We start from the raw sequence: 10,757 nt of genomic DNA on the forward strand, positions 1-10,757 counted from the left end.
GAGGTCACCCCAAAACCTTCTCTTCTCCAGGCTGACCAATCTCAATTCCAGTTAATCCCAAATAACTGGGGACATTCCCCTTCTCAATGGCACAAAAACTCTGACATGGGAGCTTTGATCCTGCCTCAGAGCCTGAGGATGGATCAGGTGAGATGAGCTCTGTTTATTGGGATTTTTGGGACTGGAAAGATCCCCGGGGATCTCMGGTTCCAAGCCACTCCTAGAGTCAGTAACTCTATCTTGTCCCATTTTCCACATGCTGATGAAGCTTTGGGATATCCTGTGGGGACAGCACAGCTGGAGGAACCTCCAGCCCCTCTGTCCCCCAAGACTGGGCTGCACTTGGTCCAGCCCCAATTTTTACACAGCTTCCCAAAAAGCTGAAGATTCCAAGGTGCAAAGACACTGAAATGATCATCTGCAAAAAATCCACATCTGGAACCCAGGCAGCAGCTCCTGCTCACAACAAACACGGAGCCAGGAGAACAAATCCAGGGAAATCCACCTTTCCTCCCCTCTGGCGAACACAAAGCAGCCCCAGCAACCATCCTAAGCTTCTTTTTGTCTCGGAAAACACGAAGCTGTGACAGCCCAGGTCGCTCCAGCCCGCAGCCAAAGCTGGCAGATGGGAACCTCGGAGCTGCACGCTGCTCTTCCCGGTGAATTATTGATCCCTTCCTTTAGCCACRAGCTCCAGACTAAAGCAGTGATTAAACCCTGCCCGTGAGGATCAGAGAGAAAAGGCAGAAAGACAAAAAGCTCCAAAAGCAGAGGCTGTGTTTGCCAGCAGCCTCCGGCGTGTGTGGCTGGCACCGGCAACGAGAGCTCCCGGCAGCTCCTGCTCTGTGGGAGATCGGGAATTGTGGAATTACAGAATACCCTGGGCTGGAAGGGACACACAGAGAGCAGAGTCCAGCTTGTGCCCTGCACAGACACCCCAACAATCCCACCCAGGCAGAGGGTTTCCACCTGGCAGAATTCCTTGGTTTCAGAGGCTGGAAACAGCCCAACATTCCCACATTTTCACCTTCTTGACAAAAAGCCTCAAAGGAATGAAATTTTGTGAAACCACCACCAGCAGCTGACCAAGGATCAATACTCACAGCAAACCACTGTGCTGACTTTGCAACAGTGGGTCCCTTGTCGTATTTATCCCTAATGTTGGAAGGACACAATAACCCAGAAAATGTGTGAGGAGGTGACTTYTCATTGGATTTTTCTCATTCCTTTTCCAGGAATGATGCCTCGGCCCAAGCATGTCCTGGATTTCAGCGTGATTTCATTGTTATGGGAACAAAATGATACAAAGGAAAAAGAAATCAGTAGTTCTAATTTTATATAATGGCATAAAATCACTGCTAAAATAATGAAATTCAGSTGTATTAGCCCCAATAATGGCAGCACTAATTAAAATTATTGCAATTCACTATTAAATGCACTATTGCTGTGAGGTTGGTGAACACCTGAGACTCTCCCCAGGCAGGAGTGGAGGAGTTTGGTTCTGGGGGTCRTTAGTTCAGCCTTGGTGAGCTGGTGAAGGGGGCTGTTAATGAGCACTAATTACTGAACGTTAATTATGGCAGCGATAACAGCACCTCCCCAACCATCCTGAGAATCCCAGGCTCTGCTGTTCCACTGCCACATCCCGCTGGGGAGAAGCTGTGGGGCAGCTCTGATGAACAAACACTGATTTCACTGGATTCCCCATCCCTGGAAGCATCCGAGGCCGGGTTGGAAGGGGCTTGGAGCACCCTGGGATAGGGGAAGGTGTCCCTGCCCATAGAATGAGATCCCATTCAAGGTCCTTTCCACCCCAAACCATTCTGGGATTATTTCATTTGCACCTTTCTCTCCTCCATGCCCCAATCAAGTTTTCCTCCTGGTTTTTCCCAGCCCTGCTGTGGCTCTGAGTGGCAGAAGTGAAGTGAGACACGAGGAGCAGCCACAGAGCCARGGACGCTCCATCCCTCTGCTCTGCCCAGACTCCACGGCTGCTCCAGGGCCTGAATCCACCTCCTGCTCCCAGGAAAAAACCAAATTGATCCACATCCCTCAGTCAGGGATGGAATAGACAGCACGAGGTTTAACTTGCAGTGAGTGGGAGTGACAGAGAATTCCGACTGCAGCTCCTGCCTGTTGGCTTTAATGAACTCCTGAAGCCACACCACACACCCTGCACAAACCCCAAAAACGCCTGAGACCCCCACGAGCCCACAAACACACCTTCCCCTATGGAAATCCCCCTTACAGGCTTCCAGAGCAGACAGACCATGCTGAAAACCCTCAAATGATGTTATTTGTGGCCTACACGGTGCATCTCAAGCAATTATTTGCTCCAAGCCGGGCTGGAGGAGGTGGCGAGGGTTTCCATGGCAATGAGCTGGCATTGCCTTGGTGACCGCGGGCTGGTGGCGCTGCCGCAGCCCCGTGACCCCGGCACAGCTGAGCACAGCACGGAATTTCCTCCTTCCCCGCCGACTGCTGGCTTTTATCGGAGTTCAGCCCCAGCCAGGAGCTGCCTGAGGTGGTTGTAAGAGCCAGGGAAGCATCCTCGRCTCGTGGCTGCCCGTGGTACCCAACCCCGAATTAACCTTTCCCTCGGTCGGCTGCACTCCCAGCCCAGCTCCCATCCTGGCTGCTTCCGAGCCTCAGTCTGGAGGAAATAGGACTGGACTGGAAAATGAACTGGAAAATGAAGCAGTGCTTCATTAGCCCAGACATCAAAAGCAAATTAATCCATCTGCGTTTAAATCTCTTTAAGAGGGGTCAAACCGAGAGGCAGATGTGTTAACAAGGTGCAGAAGGGAGCTGGCACATCAAAAGGGAGTTCTGCACCTTCCTCCAGGTGAGGAATTCAGCCAGATTTGCAGGGAAAAGGCAGAACTGAGTCCATCTCCCTCTGAACCATCTTCAGATAAAGTTGGTGTTATCACAAAAGCCTTATCCCGAGCTCACATGGCAGGAAATTGTTGCATCTCTGCCTCTGAGAGCTTCCACTCCTTCCYTTCCCAACTTTTCCAGCTGGACACRCATTCTTGCCTGGTTGGCAGCCCCAAACCCAATCCCACTGAACCATCACACGAGATCCTTTTCAAATCAGCACCACCCCTGAGCTCTGCAACCCCAAAGTGGTTTCCATGGAGATGCTAAAAAAAAAAAAAACCAACTAAAAAGCAGAATGGCACCTTTGGGGTAGAGAATTAGGGATGGAAAAAATCTGGGAGAGCAGCAAAGGCTGGGGGAGAGGAGAGAGGAGGGAATTGGGGAATGAGGTCCCAGTTTGGCTCCACCCACAGAATTATGGAATCATGGAATGTCCTGACTGGAAAGGACCCACAGGAATCATCCAGTCCAATCCCTGTTCTGGCACAGACACCCCAACAATCCCACCCTGTGCATCCAGGGGAGTGCTGTCCTAATGCTCCTGGAGCTCTGGCAGCCTCGGGGCCGGGACCATTCCCTGGGCAGCTCGGTCAGTTCCCTCTGGGGGAAGAACCTTTTCCTAAAATCCAACCAAAAACTCCCTGACTCAGCTCCAGCCACTCCCTGATCCCAGAGAGCAGAGCCCAGAGTTGGTTCTGGGGASGAGCTGCAGAACCCAAGGAATTTCCCTCCCTCAGTCTCCTCCAGGCTGTTTCAGACATAGAAAAGCCCATGGATGAAGCCAAAACTTCACATCCTGTTGACACAACTCCCTTGAGCCACACAGAACCCAAACCAGAGTGCAGTGACCCTACAGAGACACAGCCACATCCTCTRACAAGCCCTTCAACTCCAAGCACACAATTCCCAAATAGATCTGATACTTTCCAAACCAAATTCTCMTTTAAACAAAGGCCAGGAGCAATTTTGTCTTATTTCAGCAAACCTCCCTTAAAATCACCCGGCCAGGATGTCACACTCGGATACAGCCATGAGGAAGGACGAAGGGGACAGTGCCAGCTTGGCAGGGGACACTGGGCACAAAGGGGACAGTGCCAGCATGGCAAGGGACACTGGGCAGGCTGAGGGACAGGCAGAGCATCTCTTGGGATTGGGGCAGCTGGAGAACTCACAGGAAATGTTCTGGAGCATCCTGTGCCTCCCGGTGAGCGCTCACYGCTGGGATTTGTCCACATGGCCACAGCCAGCCTGCTCAGGGCCAGCCCCATCCTACAACTGTTCAACCAGCCCCTCTGGCTCCCTACCCTTTATTTTCCCTCGGTATCATACAAGGGAAAAGAATTCAATTTGGGRTTTTTAGAGTTTCCAGCGAGGAGATGCAATTAGAGAAACACTCGCTGCAGATGATGATAAATAACCGCGGGCTGGAGAACCTGGGAGCAGATCTGCTCTCCAGGCGGGTGTGATGACACAAAGCCTTCTGCAGGGCTGCTTCACAAGCTTTCCCCAGAGCCCAAACTTGTTAACCTTCATCTGCCTGCATGTTTGCAGAGGAGTGACAGCTGCAGCCATAAATCCAGAGTGAAAAAATCAAATATGGATGAAACCCTCTGCTGTGACACGCTGAGGAGAGAGGAGGAGAGAGGGGAAGAAAAAAAAAAAAAGGAGTGGGAGGAAATCCACAGCGGTAAATCATTCCTGAAATACAAAAGGACTTGTGCAAGAGGGTGGGAAACATCCCCAGCGCCGTTTACTTCCCTCGTTACCTGTCTGGGAGCCTCAGCCTGCCTGTCCATCACCCCCTGCCAGCATAAATCCACTCTCAGAAACGGGGAAAAGCTGTGCTGGGGAAAGGGAGGAGCTGAGGAGCATTGCCCGGCCACCAAACTCCCCACGCTGCAGAGGGAGACGGATTCCTGTCCCTCTGGGGGTGTCTGTTTGTGCTGGGAGCCCAGCACTGGGAAGGGAGGTATGTAAATCCCATCATTCCAGCCTGGAAAGAGGGAACACAGTCAGGGAAAGAAGCGGTGGAATGGGAATGGTCTGCAGGATGTCTCTGAGAGGAGCTTTTAGGGGTTATGAGCTGATCCCTCCATCACCTGTGATTATCCAGAGGCATCCCCAGCTCCAGTCCCCGGCACAAACTGGGATTTTTGGCCCCAAATCCCATCACACCTCCCTGCTCTGCGGCTCAGCCCCTTGTCCCTGGCACACAGAGCAGGGGAGCTGCCAGCGCTGTGAGCAGCACACCGGGAGCTCTGCTTTAGAATCGTTCCAGAGGCTGAGCTCCCCTCCCGGCACTCCCAGAGCCCTCACTCAGCACCGGSCAGGGCTCTGCGGCGCGGCCCCATAAGGACGGAATTGCCCCATAAGGCGGGCATGGGGAAGAGGGAATTGTCGGGGAGCCCACGCTGTTCGCAGCCTCTCTGGCACAAAATCCTTTCCACAAACGACTTCCAGCTGTTCGTCCTCCCTGCAGYAGTGACGGGGCAAACGATGCCCTCAGGGCGAATGTTTTGCCCCTGAACCCTTCAGGAATGAAAGGAAAACGCCAATTCTCTCCCGCATCCCATTCTTGCCCTGTGGTGTGAATTATTTATGTTTATCGATGGGATTTCAGGCGGGCTGGAGCTGTGAAATTCCCGATGTTTCTGGGGAATCCAGAGCCAGGGCTTTGAGCCCCTGATCCCGACGCTGCTCCAGGTGGAGCTCTGGGAGCAGCCAGCACCCTCTGGCCTCCCAACCCACCCCAATCCCGAGGAACCGGGAAACACAGACCAATCCATGTATAGTCATGTCGAGAGGCAGGGAATTACAGAATCCATCTGTCTGCAGCAAAGCCAATTCCCTTTGGAATATATAAAATTAACTACTTTTTGGGTTTTTTATGTTGATTTCTCCTTTTTTTACTACAGTCAAAACTTTAGGATTTGTCTGCATGTGCGACAGGGAGAGGACAAGGACAGGGAGAGAAGAGATCCTAATCTGTCCAGGGATCAGGCAGGAGAGAAAACTCCTGGGAAAGTGGTCTCCTGGCCCATCCTCCCTGCTCTAAAAGCTTTGCCACTGATGCCCCAGGGCCTGTGCACAGCAGTTTTTCCCAAATTGGGAGCCAGGCTGTCTTTAAGGCCGTAAACCAGACAGAGCAAACAAAAATAGAGCTCGAAAAGAATGCGAGCAGGGGTGCCAAACCTCCCTCATTCCACGAGTCTYGCTCCTCTCAGCTCAGATTTCTGCCCCCACCACCCAAACCCACTCCTCCAAATGCATCCCCATCCTGCAACACAAATCCCAGAGGGAGCTTTTGAGGAGACATTTCCAGCTTCATTCATAATTCTGGGGAATCTCGCTGTCCTGGACAAAAGCTGAGGGAAATCCACAGCTCTGGCAGCAGCAGGAATGGAGGTGTGCAGGTCCACAGGAGGGAGGAGCTCCATCTCTGCCCTGAGCACCTTCAATCCACACCTGGCTGATATTTCCATGTCTTCCCAACATTTTCTCAGTTAAATCCACTTTAGCAGTGCASAGCTCTGTTCCCATTCCCAATTTTGTTATTATTTGCAATAACTCAGCATCATTAAAACTCCGAGGGCCCTGAGACCATCAAGCCTGACACTGCCCCATCCCAAAATGCCACATCCACGGATTTTCCCAACACTTCCAGGGATGGCAGTGACCTGGGCAGCCCTTCCCTGTGTTTAATCACTGTTCCAGTGAGGAAATGATATCCTGGATATTTGTCTGGGAGTCCCACATGGCACAGAGCACACTGCAGTCCTTGGGGATTCTTAGGGAACAAAAAATCCAAGGGAACAAAAGATGGATGCAGGGAGATGGGGAGGTGTAAGGAGACAGAGACAGCTGACASAGGTGCTCCTGGTACAGCAGCAGCTGCATCCCTCCTGTGTCAATCCAAACCACTCCTTGCTTCCCAAGATGCCCAAGTTTTCCTGCCTAAAGGATGCTGTGGCTGCCTCAGTCTTTTGAAATTCCCTCCCTGCTTTTGTCCTGCTTTTTGTGATCAAAGCCACCCTCCTGTCCCAATCGCACTCACGATGAAATCACGGAGCTGGCAGGCAGCAGAAGGACCCAGCCTCACTCTARTCCCTCTCTGGGGTTTCGGCATCACAGCTCGCTCCAACCCTGGGGTCCCCTGGCACAGAGCGGGCACACCGTGCCTGCCCTACTGGGGCACATCGGAGCCACAAGGAGGGAGGAGGGGCTGGCTGGGATTTATAGGCATTCCTGATGGAATGCAGCTGGGATTGATGGGCATTCCTGATGGAATGCAGCTGGGATTGATGGGCATTCCCGATGAAATGCAGCTGGGATTGATGGACATTCCCGATGAAATGCAGCTGGGATTGATGGGCATTCCCGATGAAATGCAGCTGGGATTTATGGGCATTCCCAATGGAATGCAGCTGGGATTGATGTGCATTCCTGATGGACTGCAGCTGGGATTGACAGCCATTCCTGATGGAATGTGGCTGGCATTGACAGCCATTCCTGATGGAATGCGGCTGGGATTTACAGCCATTCTTGCCGGAATGCAGCGAGTAGAAGTGCCCTGCTCTCATCCCGGGTCTGGATCCTGCCCGGTGGATGTCACCTGCCAGCCGAAATGCAAACAATCCATCCTCAGCATCCCGGGGGGGTTTGCCTGGGATTGGGGTGCTGGGGGTGTGGAATCCAGATGGGAAAAATACATCTGGGAGGGTTCTGCACGGTGTGGGACTGAGCACATCCCCGGTCTCCAGGCAGCAGCTCAGCCCAGTACGCTGGCAGTGTCACCTGCTTGGGAAGTGTCACCTGGGCTGGGATTTCCATCCCAATCCCTCCCCACAGAGCACAACAAACGGCACAAGTGAGGGGAAGCAACCCAGCCACGGGCAGTGGGAAACAGGGAATTCCACAGGGAATACCCGGACATTGCCATGGCWGATGGGCACATCCAGAGGAGCCAGTTCTGGCTGGAAGTGTCCTGTGCCCTGGCTCTGCCCAGGCTGAGCTCTGAGCCCCGGCCCTGCAGAGGGGCTGCTCCTGCCTGCTCTGCTGCCATTCCCAGCGATGGAAGGAGCTCCGGGAGCTCTTTCCCTTTTATAGTAAAAAAAAATATCCCGAGAACATCCGATCCCAGAGAAGGAAAACAGAGCAGGGGAGGAGCCCTGAAATTACAGAGAAGGGGGAGAGAGGAGGCTCCGTGAGGAAGGGCATGATTTATCCATGACAGTGATCCAACACTGAGCCAGGACACCTGGAATTTCCCTGCCAACACTTGCAGTTCATCCTGTTCTGTCTCCGATTCCTGATTCCCTCTCAGGTGGGAATGGCACCTTCCAGGTGGGAATATCCACATGCAAGTGCTGCTGGATTCYCAGAGGGAATCCCCAACCTGATGCTGACCTGAAGAACAGGGGGCTTGGATATGCAATAAAAACATCTCGGGGCACAAAAGATGGAAAACACCCCTTTGTTCCCAAAGTTCACCAGGCAAAGCCCTTCCCAGAGGTGGAGATAGAATTCAGGTCATCCACAATTTGTGGATAAAGCCAAATTCCCATCACAGGTGTGTTTTCCACTGGTCCAGCCAAGGCTCGGGGAGAGTTGTCCCCTCGCTGCTGGGACCTTGGRGCAGGGAAGGGGCAGTTTGGAAGTGGCTGGCACAGCCCAAACACAAAGCCAAGGGCTCCTGAGGGCAGAGTGAGTCTCACACCATTTATACAACAACGACAAACACGCTGGGGTGGATTTTCACAGGCTGGGCCGGGGGAATCAGTTTTCCTCAAATTCAGCCAGMGTGCGAGTCCTTAAAATTGGATCCTGCAAAAATCTGGAAGAGCCAACAAGTTTTGCCAGCTGAAAGAGCCAATCTCAGCTCAGGGTGCGATTTTATTGACTCCYAACTCAGAAGGAATTTCAGCAATTTGCTTCAAACACCGCTTAAAAATTCTGCTCCGCTGTCTGAGTAAGCGCCGAGCTTTCCACGCCAAACCAATTTTTCAAGCCAGAACTGGCAAACGCTAAGAGAGGACGTCCCCGCCGAGGCGAGCGCTGCCTTCAATCACGCGGAGCGACTTTTACTCCAGAATAATGAAACGTTCCGCTCAGAACAGCCTTCCTCTACCTCTGACAAGCCACGGACCGCCGGCTGCCCCTCAAGGTCAGCCCCGARCTGCTCCAAAGGCAGCTGCTCCCGAGCAAACGCGCCATGGATGAGGGATCAGAAAAGCAATTAAAAGCTCTTTGAACGGCAATAGCTTGGAACAAATACTAATTTGTACTTCTGTGCTGAGAAGTGAATATAAAGCAACTGTTTCTAGTGCCATTTGATGTAAATGGAGCCTTTTATGGGGAATCATTACAAGTATCAACAGCTCCTTCAGTGAATCCTTCTGGGAAGACAGGAGGGGGGCTCCTGGATCGTTTCTCTCTGCAGGGATAACACCAGCACCTCTCCTGGGCAATGGGAGGGCTCTGTYCCTCTCCTGGATAATCACGGAGCAGGCTGAAGGAGCAGCAATTATTGCCTGGAGAAATCCTCCAAGCTGACTGTGGGGCAGAAAAGAATCGGTTTTCCTTAGCAGAGAGGCGCTTGGAAACATCCTGGAATGGGAYAGCAGAGGCAGGGATCCCAGCCCAGCACCCCAAAGGCACGGCAGAGGTGATGCCTTTGCAGTGCCCTCCTCCCGCCCGGCTGCTGCAGTGCCGTGGCACATTCTCAGGATCTCTGGGGAGCTGTCAGCTGCAATGAGCGCAGAGCAAACTCATCCAGCGTTCTGAGATCGCCGGGAAGATTAATGCAAAGATCGCCTTCCTCTCTGCACTTGGCTCTCCTCGTCCGTGGGAGTGCTCACTGTGCTGGAGATGGACAGATTAATAAAGAAATAYAGAAATAAAGAAAGAAATAAAGAAATAAACACGGCGCAGGAGGGAAAGAACACCCAGGGACTCCAGGCCTCTGAATTAACCCGTGAAATCCAAGCGATGCTGCTGCTGATGAGCAGCTCCCCAAAACCTCCTCATTCCCAGCCGTGTCCCGGTGGAGCTGGGTGTGAACCCTGCGGATGTACTGGGCAGGATCCGGCTGCTCCCAGCACCGGGAGCGCCGAGGAAACGCTTCCCTCCTGCTCTTGATGGGCTGTGCTGCCATGGAATCTTGGTTGTGCCTCGTGAGAGAAGCAGGATCAGCTCTGCAAAGCTGTTCTGGATCTCCTCATCTTTCCGGGAGTTGTGTTCTCAGGCATGGGACAGGATCCCCTCTAGGGGGATGGTTTGGAACGATGGTTTGGAGGAGATTCTTATCTGAGAAGTTGGGAGGCCCTGGCACACATTCCCAGAGAAGCTGTGGCTGCCCCTGAATCCCTGGAAGTGTCCAAGGCCAGGCTGGACGGGGCTTGGAGCACCCTGGGACAGTGGAAGGTGTTGGGATTGGAACTGGATGATCCCTAAAATTCCCTTCCAACCCAGCCTGGATCCGTGATCCCTGTGGGACCCTCCTGAATCGGGATCTTCTCTGATTCCAAAGCAGGGCCGGAACCCCAGCGGGTTTTGCCTCCAGCGTGGCACCGTGCAGCCGCGATTCCCGCATCCACGAGACCCAGACAATGATGCTCCGCTGCCTCAAGAGGGCTCCGTGAGACTTCTCTGCGGAGCTCGGCCGGTCCCGGGGCGAGCGGAGAGGAGCAGAGGCAGAGCCCGGCTCCATCTCCATCCCGAACCCCGAACGGAGCCGCTCTCCCTCCCCTCCACCCCAACCCCGCACTTCACCCAGCCCCCTCCTCCTGCTCTCCACACAAACTCAGCCCCATCCCGAGCCTTGCAGCCAATTCTCACACTAGGGGGGCTCAAAAATCACCCCACTTTGAAGCCAC

Source organism: Malurus melanocephalus, unplaced genomic scaffold (assembly GCF_030028575.1).
Source record: "Malurus melanocephalus ecotype Western Australia unplaced genomic scaffold, MMel_1.1 scaffold_786, whole genome shotgun sequence".
Classification (NCBI taxonomy): domain Eukaryota; kingdom Metazoa; phylum Chordata; class Aves; order Passeriformes; family Maluridae; genus Malurus; species Malurus melanocephalus.